This window comes from Canis lupus, chromosome 34 (assembly GCF_011100685.1).
Source record: "Canis lupus familiaris isolate Mischka breed German Shepherd chromosome 34, alternate assembly UU_Cfam_GSD_1.0, whole genome shotgun sequence".
NCBI classification, from domain to species: domain Eukaryota; kingdom Metazoa; phylum Chordata; class Mammalia; order Carnivora; family Canidae; genus Canis; species Canis lupus.
The window spans coordinates 4,281,163-4,294,226 of NC_049255.1; the positions used below are offsets into that span (position 1 = coordinate 4,281,163).

General features: G+C 42.9%; 1 protein-coding gene across 2 annotated transcripts in view; it reads left to right on the forward strand.

Annotated features, from left to right (window-relative positions):
- Window positions 1-13,064, forward strand: part of ATPSCKMT (ATP synthase c subunit lysine N-methyltransferase) — a 198,507-nt gene that overhangs the window by 68,021 nt on the left and 117,422 nt on the right. For both annotated transcript variants that reach the window (XR_005383666.1, XR_005383667.1), the window contains exon 5: window positions 5,966-6,007. The gene's annotated coding sequence lies outside the window, so the exon portion shown is untranslated. The remainder of the gene's footprint in view (window positions 1-5,965; window positions 6,008-13,064) is intronic.

Genomic DNA, 13,064 nt, shown 5'->3' on the forward strand with positions numbered 1-13,064 from the left:
GACTTCAGTGGACAATGGCTCTGCAGTTCTCACAATGTGGCTTTCAGGGTCACCCTAATTCTTGGCACTTCCACCAAGCAAGAAGGGGAGAGAATAGGGTGGGAGTGGGGGAACAAGTGGCATGCATCACTTCTGCTCACATGCCTTTCTTCTGGAAAGTTCCTGTCTGCCCTCTTAGGATGTGTTCAGTTTAATGGGGAAGAACAGCATGTGAGCCACAGGCAGAGGAAGAGTTGGTCTTAAGCAATCATTTTCCTACCTCACATCCTACACTGTACAATTCCAAATTGCCCCAACATTAAGAATTGGTCAAAGGAAAAAAGCTTTCAGATGGAAGGAAGCACATGCCTCATTTTACATGTTTTTTTTAAATAAATTTATTTTTTATTGGTGTTCAATTTACCAACATACAGAATAACACCCAGTGCTCATTCTGTCAAGTAACCCCCTCAGTGCCCGTCACACATTCACCCCCACCCCCCCGCCCTCCTCCCTTTCTACCACCCCTATTCGTTTCCCAGAGTTAGGAGTCTTTATGTTCTGTCTCCCTTTCTGATATTTCCCACACATTTCTTCTCCCTTCCCTTATATTCCCTTTCACTATTATTTATATTCCTCAAATGAATGAGAACATATAATGTTTGTCCTTCTCCGATTGACTTCACTCAGCATGATACCCTCTAGTTCCATCCACGTCGAAGCAAATGGTGGGTATTTGTCGTTTCTAATGGCTGAGTAATATTCCATTGTATACATAAACCACATATTCTTTATCCATTCATCTTTTGATGGACACCGAGGCTCCTTCCACAGTTTGGCTATTGTGGACATTGCTGCTATAAACATTGGGGTGCAGGTGTCCCGGCGTTTCAGTGCATCTGCATCTTTGGGGTAAATCCCCAGCAGTGCAATTGCTGGGTCGTAGGGCAGGTCTATTTTTAACTCTTTGAGGAACCTCCACACAGTTTTCCAGAGTGGCTGCACCAGTTCACATTCCCACCAACAGTGCAAGAGGGTTCCCTTTTCTCCACATCCTCTCCAACATTTGTGGTTTCCTGCCTTGTTAATTTTCCCCATTCTCACTGGTGTGAGGTGGGATCTCATTGTGGTTTTGATTTGTATTTCCCTGATGGCCAGTGATGTGGAGCATTTTCTCATGTGCTTGTTGGCCATGTCTATGTCTTCTTTGGTGACATTTCTGTTCATGTCTTTTGCCCATTTCATGATTGGATTGTTTGTTTCTTTGGTGTTGAGTTTAATAAGTTCTTTATAGATCTTGGAAACTAGCCCTTTATCTGATACGTCATTTGCAAATATCTTCTCCCATTCTGTAGGTTGTCTTTTAGTTTTGTTGACTGTATCCTTTGCTGTGCAAAAGCTTCTTATCTTGATGAAGTCTCAATAGTTCATTTTTGCTTTTGTTTCTTTTGTCTTCGTGGATGTATCTTGCAAGAAGTTGCTGTGGCCGAGTTCAAAAAGGGTGTGGCCTGTGTTCTCCTCTAGGGTTTTGATGGACTCTTGTCTCACATTTAGATCTTTCATCCATTTTGAGTTTATCTTTGTGTATGGTGAAAGAGAGTGGTCTAGTTTCATTCTTCTGCACGTGGATGTCCAATTTTCCCAGCGCCATTTATTGAAGAGACTGTCAGTCTTCCAATGGATAGTCTTTCCTCCTTTATCGAATATTAGTTGACCATAAAGTTGAGGGTCCACTTCTGGGTTCTCTATTCTGTTCCATTGATCTATGTGTCTGTTTTTGTGCCAGTACCACACTGTCTTGATGACCACAGCTTTGTAGTACAACCTGAAATCTGGCATTGTGATGCCCGCAGATATGGTTTTCTTTTTTAAAATTCCCCTGGCTATTCAGGATCTTTTCTGATTCCACACAAATCTTAAAATAATTTGTTCTAGCTCTCTGAAGAAAGTCCATGGTATTTTGATAGGGATTGCATTAAACGTATTTTACATGTTTTTAAAATTTAAAATTTTTTATTCCCCCCCCTTATATCTGTTTCCTGTAAGTTCTCCTCTCCTTTCCTTCTTCCTCTCCCTCTCCTTCTTTTTCTTTCTTTTTTTGAGAATCTTAAGCAGACTCCATGCCCAGTGCAAATTGGCCTGACACAGGGCTCAATCTCATGACTCTGAGATCATCATCTGAGCCAAAGTCGATAGTTGGATGCTTCACCGACTCAACTGCCCAGGCACCTCCCTGAGTAAGCTCTTTGTTGTTAATAGTGATGCTCTTAAGTTTTATTTACCTCATTGTATCTCCTGGTCACTCTTAGTCTTTATCCCTTGGAAAGAACAAATAAATCCAAACCTTTACTGAAGACTTACAGTGTTCCAGGTTTGTATCCCTATTCCCTTCTCAATTAATCACCACAACACACCTGTGAAGGAGTATTATTATTTTTATCTTACAGTGATGGACATTGAGGCTCAGAGAACCCAGGAAACATTGTTAAGATCAGGTACCGGTAGGGGTAGAGCTGGTGTTCACTAGGGCCACACTAGCTGCTGAACAAGGACAGCTCTACATTTCAGGGCTTACCATGTAGACATTCGTTTCTTACTCAAGTGGCGACCCAGTTAGGGGCTCCTAGTTGGTGGATGGCTTTTGTCCTCAAGTACTTCCCTGTGGTTCCACTCTTTTTTAGCACCTTGGATCACTCCACATCCAGTTAGCTTCTACTCAGACTAATGCCCTTTCATTATTCCAGAATCCGATCTCTACCTAGGACCGTAGTGTGCCATAGATGGACTTGCATGTGGTCATTTTTATATTTTATGAAATATATGCCTTGAAACACTATGCTATTAATTACATTTTAAAAACAAAATTTGTAAAACTTAATGTAGGTTTTTGCCACTTAATTTTTTCCCTCAACAAAACAAAACAGGGAAGCAATGCAGTTTTCAGGCTCTCAAGTATTAGCCTTATATATTCCTTTAGCTTCTTTGTAGTAAAACTGCATTTCCTGATAATGTCTGTTTTTTTGCTTTGTTCCCCTTCTTGTTTCTGACCTTCAGAGTTGGCTTCTGTGGGTATTTTGACAGATGCCTGGCTCACACAGGCTCCTGTGGTGAATGGAGATTCCTTAGCTCCCCTGTGTTACCGCTCAGACTATTAACAGGTCCTTAAATGGATGCACCAAGCCTCAGCTCTCAAGTCACCACTGGACTCTTCAAGTGTGTCAGCCACAGCTGGTGATGCTTCTAGCATTTCCTAAAGCTCTCAGAACCTTGTTCCACATTTAGCTGCTTCTCATGAAAGCCCTAGATTGGTTAAGAAAAAACAAAAACAAAACTTCTAATGAGTTCTGGGATCAAGACAATGAAAAGAAATGATTCTTTCTTGGTGAGCCACTTTGGGTTCCAAGGTGAGGGAACTGAGTTTATTTTTATTTTTTATTTTTTATTTTTTTTGGAACTGAGTTTAATAACCATGAAGGGTGAGCAGTGAGAGGGTGGGAGGCAGAGGTAGACCCACCACACATGAGCGACTCCCTGCTGATTGGCTCTATCTCAGGACCAGGTTGTCATCATACTTCTCCGATACCTCCTCTCCAAGACCAACACGGACAGCCACTTGCTTCCAAGAAATACACCATTTGTCCCTGGATGCTGATGAAGCTTGGCTGCTGGATGAGCAGGTGGCTGCCGGGCTTTCTGCAGCGCTGGAGGGACGCCGGGACGCATGGCTAGCCCTTGCACATCTAACTCATGACCCCCGTCCACCGGCCCCATCAGAGGGAGACGCCAGTGTGGCCAGGGCTTCACCTTTCCCAAAATGGAAGATTGGACCTGGGGTGTGACTCTACCCCTCTCACCTGGCTTGGTCTGTGAGTGTACCCTACACCCACCGAGAGCCTGGGTGCTCCTGCCTGGGGAGAGTGTGGCCGGGCGCTGTCGCTCCAGGGCCTGAGGTTTGAAGCAGGTCTCCTGGGAAGGCTTACCTTCCTGGGGATTCCAGAAGCCGAACTCCTGGGTGGCTGAGATGTGAACAGAAGACATTTGATAACATGGATGTGAGTGGGAAGCAACACTTAGCTTCTCAGCTTTGCTTTCTGCTTCTGGTTCTATAGAATAGGTGTTAAATCATGGTAATTACTGAATTTCCTCTAAGATATGACTGATGGCAAAATACACGATCAATTTAATAAAGGTATTTGCATGTGTGTATGTGTGAGGAGGAGAATGAAATACCATTTAAAATGTACAATTTGATGTCAAAACATTCCAAACTCAGAAATGATAGAATGTGATGGAATGGCAGGATGTTTTAGCTCAAGGAAATACGTTAGATGATTTCCTGCTCCGGACTAGAGCAAGACCTGCTCCTTGGGTGCCTGGGGAGGCCCTTTTTCTTGCAGGTTAGTGATCCCTTTTCTGGCAGTGGTTTTGCAATTACAGGAGCCAGCCGAAGCCAGCGGCTCTAGCACCGGGGCTTCCACAGGGCAATTTGTGGCGGTGATTTCTTGCTGTCGCCTGTCCTGCCGCCCATCTAGCTAGCGCTGAACCCACCGTGAGCCAGCGGGCCCCTAGGGAGGGAATTTGTGGAAAGATAGATTCCTCTGTCCCTGCCTACATTTGAATGCTATTGTGGAAACTGAATAGAATACAGATCGCCCCCAAACTGAATTCTGTGTACTTGCTCTGCTAAATAGAAAATTGCATCTCATACGCGGTTCCTAGACAGGGCTCTGAGAACTTGCTTATGGTTTTTAATGTTCTTGGTCGTTCAGGCATATGAAACCCGCTTGCTCCGATCGCCTCCCGACCGCGGGCTATTTGGTTGGGAGGACGTTTGCGCTGCCTGCTGCCAATCCGCTCCCGGCCCCAGCCCAGATCCTCAGAGATGCCGCAGTTCCCGCTGCGTCGCATCCTGAGTTGGAACTGCTCCGGCGAGGGATGCGGTCTCGCCTTTACAGGAGTGTTAAGCTATTGCATGAGGGCAGCGGGAACTGCTGGCATCAAAACCTCGCAAGATCCTTCCTGTGTGGCCTCAGTTTGGGAAGGAGACCCCTTGTCTCCCTTATTCCACGTGGGGCATGTGGATGTTAACAAGCTCTGATCAGCGTTTGAGCGCCATTGTCTCCTTGATGTAATTCCTCTCTAGGCCCTTTGTCTCTGTCGCCTCTAGCCCCGGGACAGGCTGTGGCCGGGTGGGGGTGGGGGGGGGGGAGCCTGGAGAGGCTGTTGTGCCATCATAGCTGTGGGGAGTCCCGTTCAGCCTGCGGGCTGCACAATTCACCAAATGAAAATGTAGGGACATAGCATTCCATCCAGGAGCAGTGCCAGGTGCTGGCAGAGTGGGGGGCTCCAGGCATTGGATTACTGGGGGATCATCAGGAAGACCAGAAATGGTTCCCCCACTGGTTGGACAGCACATTCATTCTCACCATCAGTGCTTTGGTCCTTTGAGGCTGCAACCCTTTATTTTCACAAGTCCTAAGTAAATAAAATTCCATGACACAGACATGTGTAGGGGAGGGCATAAACTGAGTGTCAAAGAAATTAAAACATGATCTAGATTTTGTCCTGAGATGGCATTGCCAAGAGGAGTCTTTGTGTCCTGAGACATCTGACAATCTCCCTCAGGGGAGGGCCTGGGCGTGGGGCCTGAGCTGTGTGACTGGCAGGGGACAGAGCCCAAATAAGAGGCCCTACCCTTTGATTTTCTCGCTGGGTCTCGTGGTTGAGTTGTCAACACTCAATGCCTTCTGCTTAGGGTGGCTTTCCCTGGGGGTGCTATGTTAGGGAATTAGAGGGGGCATTTTGTGTTGTGAGGGGGAGGGGCTCTGCTAGCATCAGGTGACTGTGGTCTAGGAGCACTTAGCATCCTGCAGTGGGTGAGGCAGTACTGCCCACTGAAGGATTGCTGGGTCCGGTCAGACTTTCAGATGTCACCTGGGACATTCACATAGTGAAAATATTCTAACTCTGTTTTCTATATGCACAGGTGTGATATGCCCTGTATACTCTCCAGGAAGGCAGCCACCAGGTAAATCATTTTGCTTGTAACTTTACAGGGAGTTACCACCTCTGTCCACCTGCCTCTGTGGCTATTATGTCCTTGAAGACTCTAAGGACGGCAAGCATTGATTCCTGCATTCCGTCCTCTAGGGTTGTGTTCTTTCAGCATTTCTGTCTTGAAACATACATACATTTATCACAAATTTATTTTCTCCCTTTTATCACCTTTAGGGCATTGTGTTGATTGATTATTTATTTATTTATTTATTTATTTATTTATTTATTTATTTATAATATTTATTTATTTATGATAGTCACACACACACAGAGAGAGAGAGGCAGAAACATAGGCAGAGGGAGAAGCAGGCTCCATGCACCAGGAGCCCAACGTGGGATTCGATCCCGGGTCTCCAGGATCGCACCCTGGGCCAAAGGCAGGCGCTAAACTGCTGCGCCACCCAGGGATCCCTTGTGTTGATTATTTAAAAAATTGTTTGTGTTAGGTTACACACACATACACACATTTTAGCCATCTTTTTTTTTTTTTTTTTTTTTAGATTTTATTTATTCATGAGAGACAGAGAGAGGGAGAGAGGCAGAGACACAGGCAAAGGGAGAGACAGGCTCCATGCAGGGAGCCTGACATGGGTCTTGATCCCGGGTGTCCAGGATCATGCCCTGGGCTGAAGGCGGCGCTAATCCGTTGAGCCACCTGGGCTGCCCACATTTTAGCCATCTTAACCATTTTATTTTTATGTATTTATTTTTAAACTTTTAAAAAAGATTTTATTTATTCATTCATGAGAGACACAGAGAGAGGCAGAGACAAAGGCAGAGGGAGAAGCAGGCTCCAGGAGGGAGCCTGATGTGGAACTCGATCCTGGGTCTCCAGGATCACACCCTGAGCTAAAGGCAGACACTCAACCGCTGAGCCACCCAGGCTCACCCACTGCAGCAAGACTGTACATTATGCTGTTTTCACAAGCATAGCTGTCATCTGTCACCATACAATATTATAATACCATTGGCTCTATTCCCTATGCTGTACCTTTTATTCCCATGACTTACTCATTCCATAGCTGGAAAGCTGTATCTCCCACTTCCCTTTGTCTCCTCCCCTCTGGCAATCAATCAGTTCTGTGCATTTATGGGTCTGTTTCTGTTTTTGTATTTGTTTGTTATGTTTTTTAGATTCCACATACAAATGAAATTATATGTTATGTCTGTAGGTTCATCCATGTTGTTGCAAATGGCAAGATCTCATCTTTTTTATGCCTAAATAATAGTCCACAGTGTGTGTGTGTGTGTGTGTGTGTGTGTGTGTGTGTATCTATCTATCTTCTTTACCCATTTGTCTATCAATGAACACTTGGATTGCTTTCATGTCTTCGCTATTATAAATAATGCTGCAGTAAACATAGGGATAGATATCTTTTTGATTTAGTGTTTTTGTTTTCTTTGGGTAAATTCCCAGTGGGGAATTACTGGATCATATGGTATTTCGGTTTTTAATTTTTTGAGGAACCTCCATGCTGTTCTCCACAGTGGCTGCACCAAATTTACATTCCCACCAATATGCACAAGTGTTCCCTTTTCTCCACATCCTTGTTAACACTTGTTATTTCTTATATTTCTGATACTGGCTATTCTGACTAGTATGAGGTAAGATCTCATTGTGATTTTGATTTGCATTTCCCTGTTGATTAATGATGTTGAACATTTTTTCATGTGCCTCTTGGCCCATCTGTATTCTTCTTTATCAACATATTATTTTAGCAACCTCTCCTTTTTTCTCTCTAGCAATGCTCTGCTTTTCCCATACCTGACCCCTAGAACCAGCTTTATCCAGTGCAGCCTCCATGGTTTTCTCTTGTTCTTTGTGAAATTGTTTTTTTTTTTTTAGTATATATATGTATTTTTTCCCTTTGCAGTAATTAGTAATACTCTTTCTATTAAGTAGGAGAATAGAACAGCTGTTTTTTTAAAAATATTTTATTTATTTATTCATGAGAGACACAGAAAGAGAGGCAGAGACACAGGTAGAGGGAGAAGCAGGCTCCATACAGGTCACACCCTGGGCCGAAGGTGGTGCTAAACCTCTGAGCCACCTGAGCTGCCCAGAACAGCTGTTTTGGCATTGAGCATGTGAACACTGTATACAATGAGTGTTAACGAGTAATATTTCCATGACTGAGCTAGAGTGCATTTCCTGGTGGATGATCTTAGAGCTACAACAGAATAAATCTGGACCCCTTGAAACCGCAATGGGGGTTTTGGGGCTTTTACCTGTTGTTGCCTTGTTAGCCATATAAGTTATGACAACAACACCAACACAAAGCTTTCTGAAAATGTCTAAAGTAATGTCATCATTTGGCGAGTTAAAAAGGCAGAGCACTGTTGGGTCACCTGGTTGGCTCAGTCAGTGGAGCTTGTGGCTCTTGTTCTTGGAGTTGTGGGCTTGAGCCCCATTTTGAGTGTGGAGATTACTTAAAAAAAACTTTTTTAAAAAAAGTAGAGCATTGTGGATGAGGATGAGAAGTGACAGGACTTCTGTTCTATGGACAGACAGAAGCAAGCCTGCTTGACCTGTTTGTCCCAGGATCTCCATCCTGGGGTGCACTCAGGGAAGCCCTTATGCATTAGCCCTGGGCCCATTCTGAAGTTTTCTCTTCTCCCTTTGGAGGTCTCCTCTGCACTCAAACATGGAAAGCTATTTCAGGAAACCGACCTGGGCACTGAGTAGCTGATATTTTCTTAATAACCTTCAGTATAGGCCCCTAAAAGAAATCTTTCTTTAATGTGCCAGGGACCAAAAATATATATAAAAGAAAATCATTACAGTATTTCACTTGAGATTGTGCAGATAACGACAAGTTCCTTTTTTTAAAAAATTTTTTACTAGTATTTATGGCTGTTCAATTAAACTGCCACCAAACAACAGTGAACCTACCACGATTTCCTAGTGTGCTATATTGGGGTTTGTAGCTTACCATATGTTTGAAGTATGACATAATCCTTATGGAGCACATTCAATTTGTTGCTTCCCAACTTCAATGGAAGCAGTTAAGTCTGTCTCCTTTTAGACAAATTGTTAATGAAAAGGTAGCTGAACAATCATTTTCTTGTAATATGCAATTCCATCTCCTTAAATACAGGAGCCTGACAGACCCATTCAGCAGTTAGTACTTTCTCTATACAACTGAACTCTATCTGACCCTCTGAAACTAACAATTGGAGCAAAAAGAGAGAAAGAGGGGGACAGGCAGCTAAAAATAAATACTTACCTGTAATACGTATAATCCTAAAAATTGAATGGCCAGTATATTTTACTTTATTGTTTTCAGATAATGTATGAGTAATTGCCTTCTGCTGCCAAGTTCATTTTTATTGATTTTAAAGTATTTCATGATTTTGGTGCAATGTTTGGAAAATGGTGGGACTGTCTGAAAGATTCAGAATTTAGAGTCATGAGCTTTCCTCTCTTTTAGCAGTGAGTCAGCAGCAGTGAGTGTGCTGCTGATGGCACAGATGCACCATGGCTCCCTTTTCCCTAGAGAGCAAGGGAGGCGGAAACAAGGACTGGCCATTTGTCTGAGCAAGCATATGTTTTTATTTTATTTTATAACTGACTTTACTTTTTAACAATTTCCCCAAGAATTTCTTAAATAGAATGTAATAAAAAGACAGCTTATATCTCCTTTTTAGATACAAATACAATACTCTAGCAGTGTCTGTAGGGCATAGTGCAGAACAATAATGGCTGGTGTTTATTGAGTGTTCACTCTGTGCCATCCTATAGCCAGATTATCTGTGTACCTCACTACTGGAGCATGGATGGGCTATGATGATCACCTCCATTTGATAGATGTAGAAATGTGGGTCAGAGAGGTTAACTAACTTGCCTAAAATCACCCGGTAATTTTGTGATAGAGCCAAATTATCACTCCGGCAGGCAAACTCTGGAGTAGAGATTCTTAACTCCTACACGATGCTGCATGTCAGCTGAAGATTGCTTTTTATAGTAAAGCCTCATCAATTCAGGCTAATTTGGGGATTTGAGGGAGAAGCCATCTGAATGACAGGATGTTTGAAAAAAAATGCAATCTCATACCTCCAAAGAGATGGTGGATAGAATAAATTAAATGAGGGTTTTAAAATTAGGGAAGCAATCTTGAAGATCTCATTTTACAATAAAGGAAAATGTCTGGTCTTTAAAGTAATAAAGTATTTTAGGGGTGCTGTGTGGCTCAGTCAGTTAAGGTCCGACACTTGGTTTCAGCTCAGGTCATGATCTCAGGGTGGTGAGATCGAGCCCTGTGTTGGGCTCCCCACTCAACATGGAGTCTGCTTGAGATTCTTTCTTGCTCTGCCCATTTCCCTGCTTGTGCACTCTCTCTCAAATAAATAAATAAATAAATAAATAAATAACTCTTTAAAAAATATTTTAAGGTCTTGCATTCAGGATTCTAATCCCCATTTTTTCACAGTACAAATATAAACTATTTACCAGTTGATTGAACAGACATCTGCAGTGCACTCCATAGCCATGCCTTGGGAAGGTGGCAACTTTGAGAGTGTAGATTCCAAGCTCAGGGCTGGGTTCACAGACTTATTCCCTTGCTTGATAGTTCTCCTGCTTTAGTCAACTTCATCAATAACACTGACTTTCATTGACTCTACCTCCTGGCATTCCTTAAGATATCTAACTTGGCCTCCCTCTTTGGGATCTCAGCGTTGGCTTTCTCTGGCAAAGCCACTACTCCAGGGTTGTGTTCTCTCCATGGGATCCATGCTGATTCTGCCTACCTACAGCCTCATCTGCCTCAACTTGACCTTGGGACCTCTCCAACGGATGTTCAAAATCATGTTGAAAATAAAAATTATTCCGACCCCCCAATTCTGTTTTTTCTCTTACATTCTCAAATTTTAAAAAAATGGCACAGTCTTTTGTCTCTTGGCTCAAGGTCGAAACCTTGTGGCCATTTCTCTCTTCTTCCTGACATTTGGATGCCAAGCCTTTGGTGGGTCTTCTTAGATGTCATTCAAAGCCAGCCACTGGTCTCTATCAATGCCTTCATTCAGGACTTGGGGTTTATGCCTAAGTACAGTGATGACCTTTTAGCTGATCTCCTTGCCTCTGCTTTCTTTCTTTCTTTTCTTTTCTTTTCTTTATTCGTGAGGAGGCGGGAGGATGAAGGGCGGAGGGAGGGAAGGGAAGGAAGGACGGAAGGAGGATAAGGAAGTAGAAGGATAAGACGTCTCTTTCTAAGAGGGGGAGCGAGGTGAGAGGAGGGAGATTTTCTTTCTTTCGTGAGGGAGGGAGTTCTTTCTTTCTGGTATTCTTTCTCTTTCTCTTATCTTTCCTTCTCTCTCTCTATCTTTTATCTCTTTCTCTCTTCTTTTCTTTTCTTTTCTTTTCTTTTCTTTTCTTTCTTTCTTTTCTTTTCTTTTCTTTTCTTTTTTTTTCTTTCTTTTCTTTTTCTTCTTTTCTTTTCTTCTTTTCTTTTCTTTCTCTTTGCTCCCACGAAGAAACAAGAGCAATAACCAACAACCAACCCAACACAACCTCTTTGGTGGCCCTCATTTGCTTGTAGGATGACCTCTTGGCTTCACATTAAAGAATGTTCATCATCTGGCCTTCGCGTTTCAGCTCCTCATCCTGTCCTACAGTTCAGGCACATCAGCTGTCACCTGACCTTGTTTCTTAGGAAAGTCGTATATTTGTGTATTTGTTTTATTCTTAAATGTATTTCTGTACTTTGACACTAATTGGAGATGACGTTTCTTGTGCCCCATCCCAATGTTTGCCTGCTGAACTCATGTTTGCAAAGGTCTGGTTTTATTTTTTTTTATTAAAGATTTTATTTATTTATTTGAGAGTGTGCGCGCGAGAGAGATCATGAGCAGTGGCATGGGTAGAGGGAGAAGCAAACTCCCTGCTGAGCAGGGAGCCTGATGCAGGACTTGATTGCAGGACCTTGGTATCATGACCTGAGCCAAAGGCAGATACTTAATCAACTGAGCCACCCAGGCATCCCATTTCCTGTTCTCATGGCAGTTGAAATGCACCAGTATTCACATGGTATTGTGCTTATTTGTCTTCCCGACAGCCTAAGATAGACTCCGGGCTGCTGGAGGATAGGGACTGTGTGTTGCTGTATTTGTACCAGTGCCAGGGCTGTGCACGACCTGCAGTTGTTTGCACATGTGTGAGCAAGGAGTGGGGAGGGAAGGAAGGAAGGAAGGAAGGAAGGAAGGAAGGAAGGAAGGAAGGAAGGAAGGAAGGAAGGAAGGAAGGAACAGTGTCACAGAAATGGAATGGGTGGCAGGAAACCATGGATGGGGACATTAAGAAATTGAAGGAACAACTATAGTCAATGAGCTGTAACAGTTTAGAACTTTGTGTTCGACTTTTATGCACCATAGAACTCTGCCCTGTTGCCAACAATTTTTGGAAAAGCCACAGCCCTAATGCTTAAACACATTGCTGTAATTCGACTCTCCATAAAGTGGTCATTAAATTGTGTTTTGAGGCTGGGAAGTGCACATCAGTGACATGCTTAACTGTACAGGCGCGGCAAAACAGGAATCTAGACCTATCTGTATGCAAATACAATGCTTCAAGTTCATTATTGTTATTAGGAATGGAAATATAGCCAGAGCAGAAATAACAGTATATTTCCCTCTGCCTATGTTGTGTTTTTGTCAATGGGGTTTCTGAAGGACTATGCATTTACTAACCCATTAGAATGAGCGATTTTATATCCTAGTGTAAAATTAAAGGAATTTAAGGATCTGCCTAGGAGATACACTTGTTTAAACCTATATTAATGTCTCTATTGGTTATGTTGGCTAGGTTGGTGGTATATTATTAGAAAAAAATGTCCCAGCCATGTGTATACTTTCTAAATCTCAATGTACTTATTTTCTGACAAGCAATAGAGCTGATTTTCTTTTTCTCATCCAAAATATAAGATGTGGGACAATGTAACTACTCTTAAATGCAAAGCGTGCCATCAGTCCTTTATTATTTGAAAAAAGTCTCATTCCTATTATCTCATTCTGCCTTTTCTCTGGTGTACACT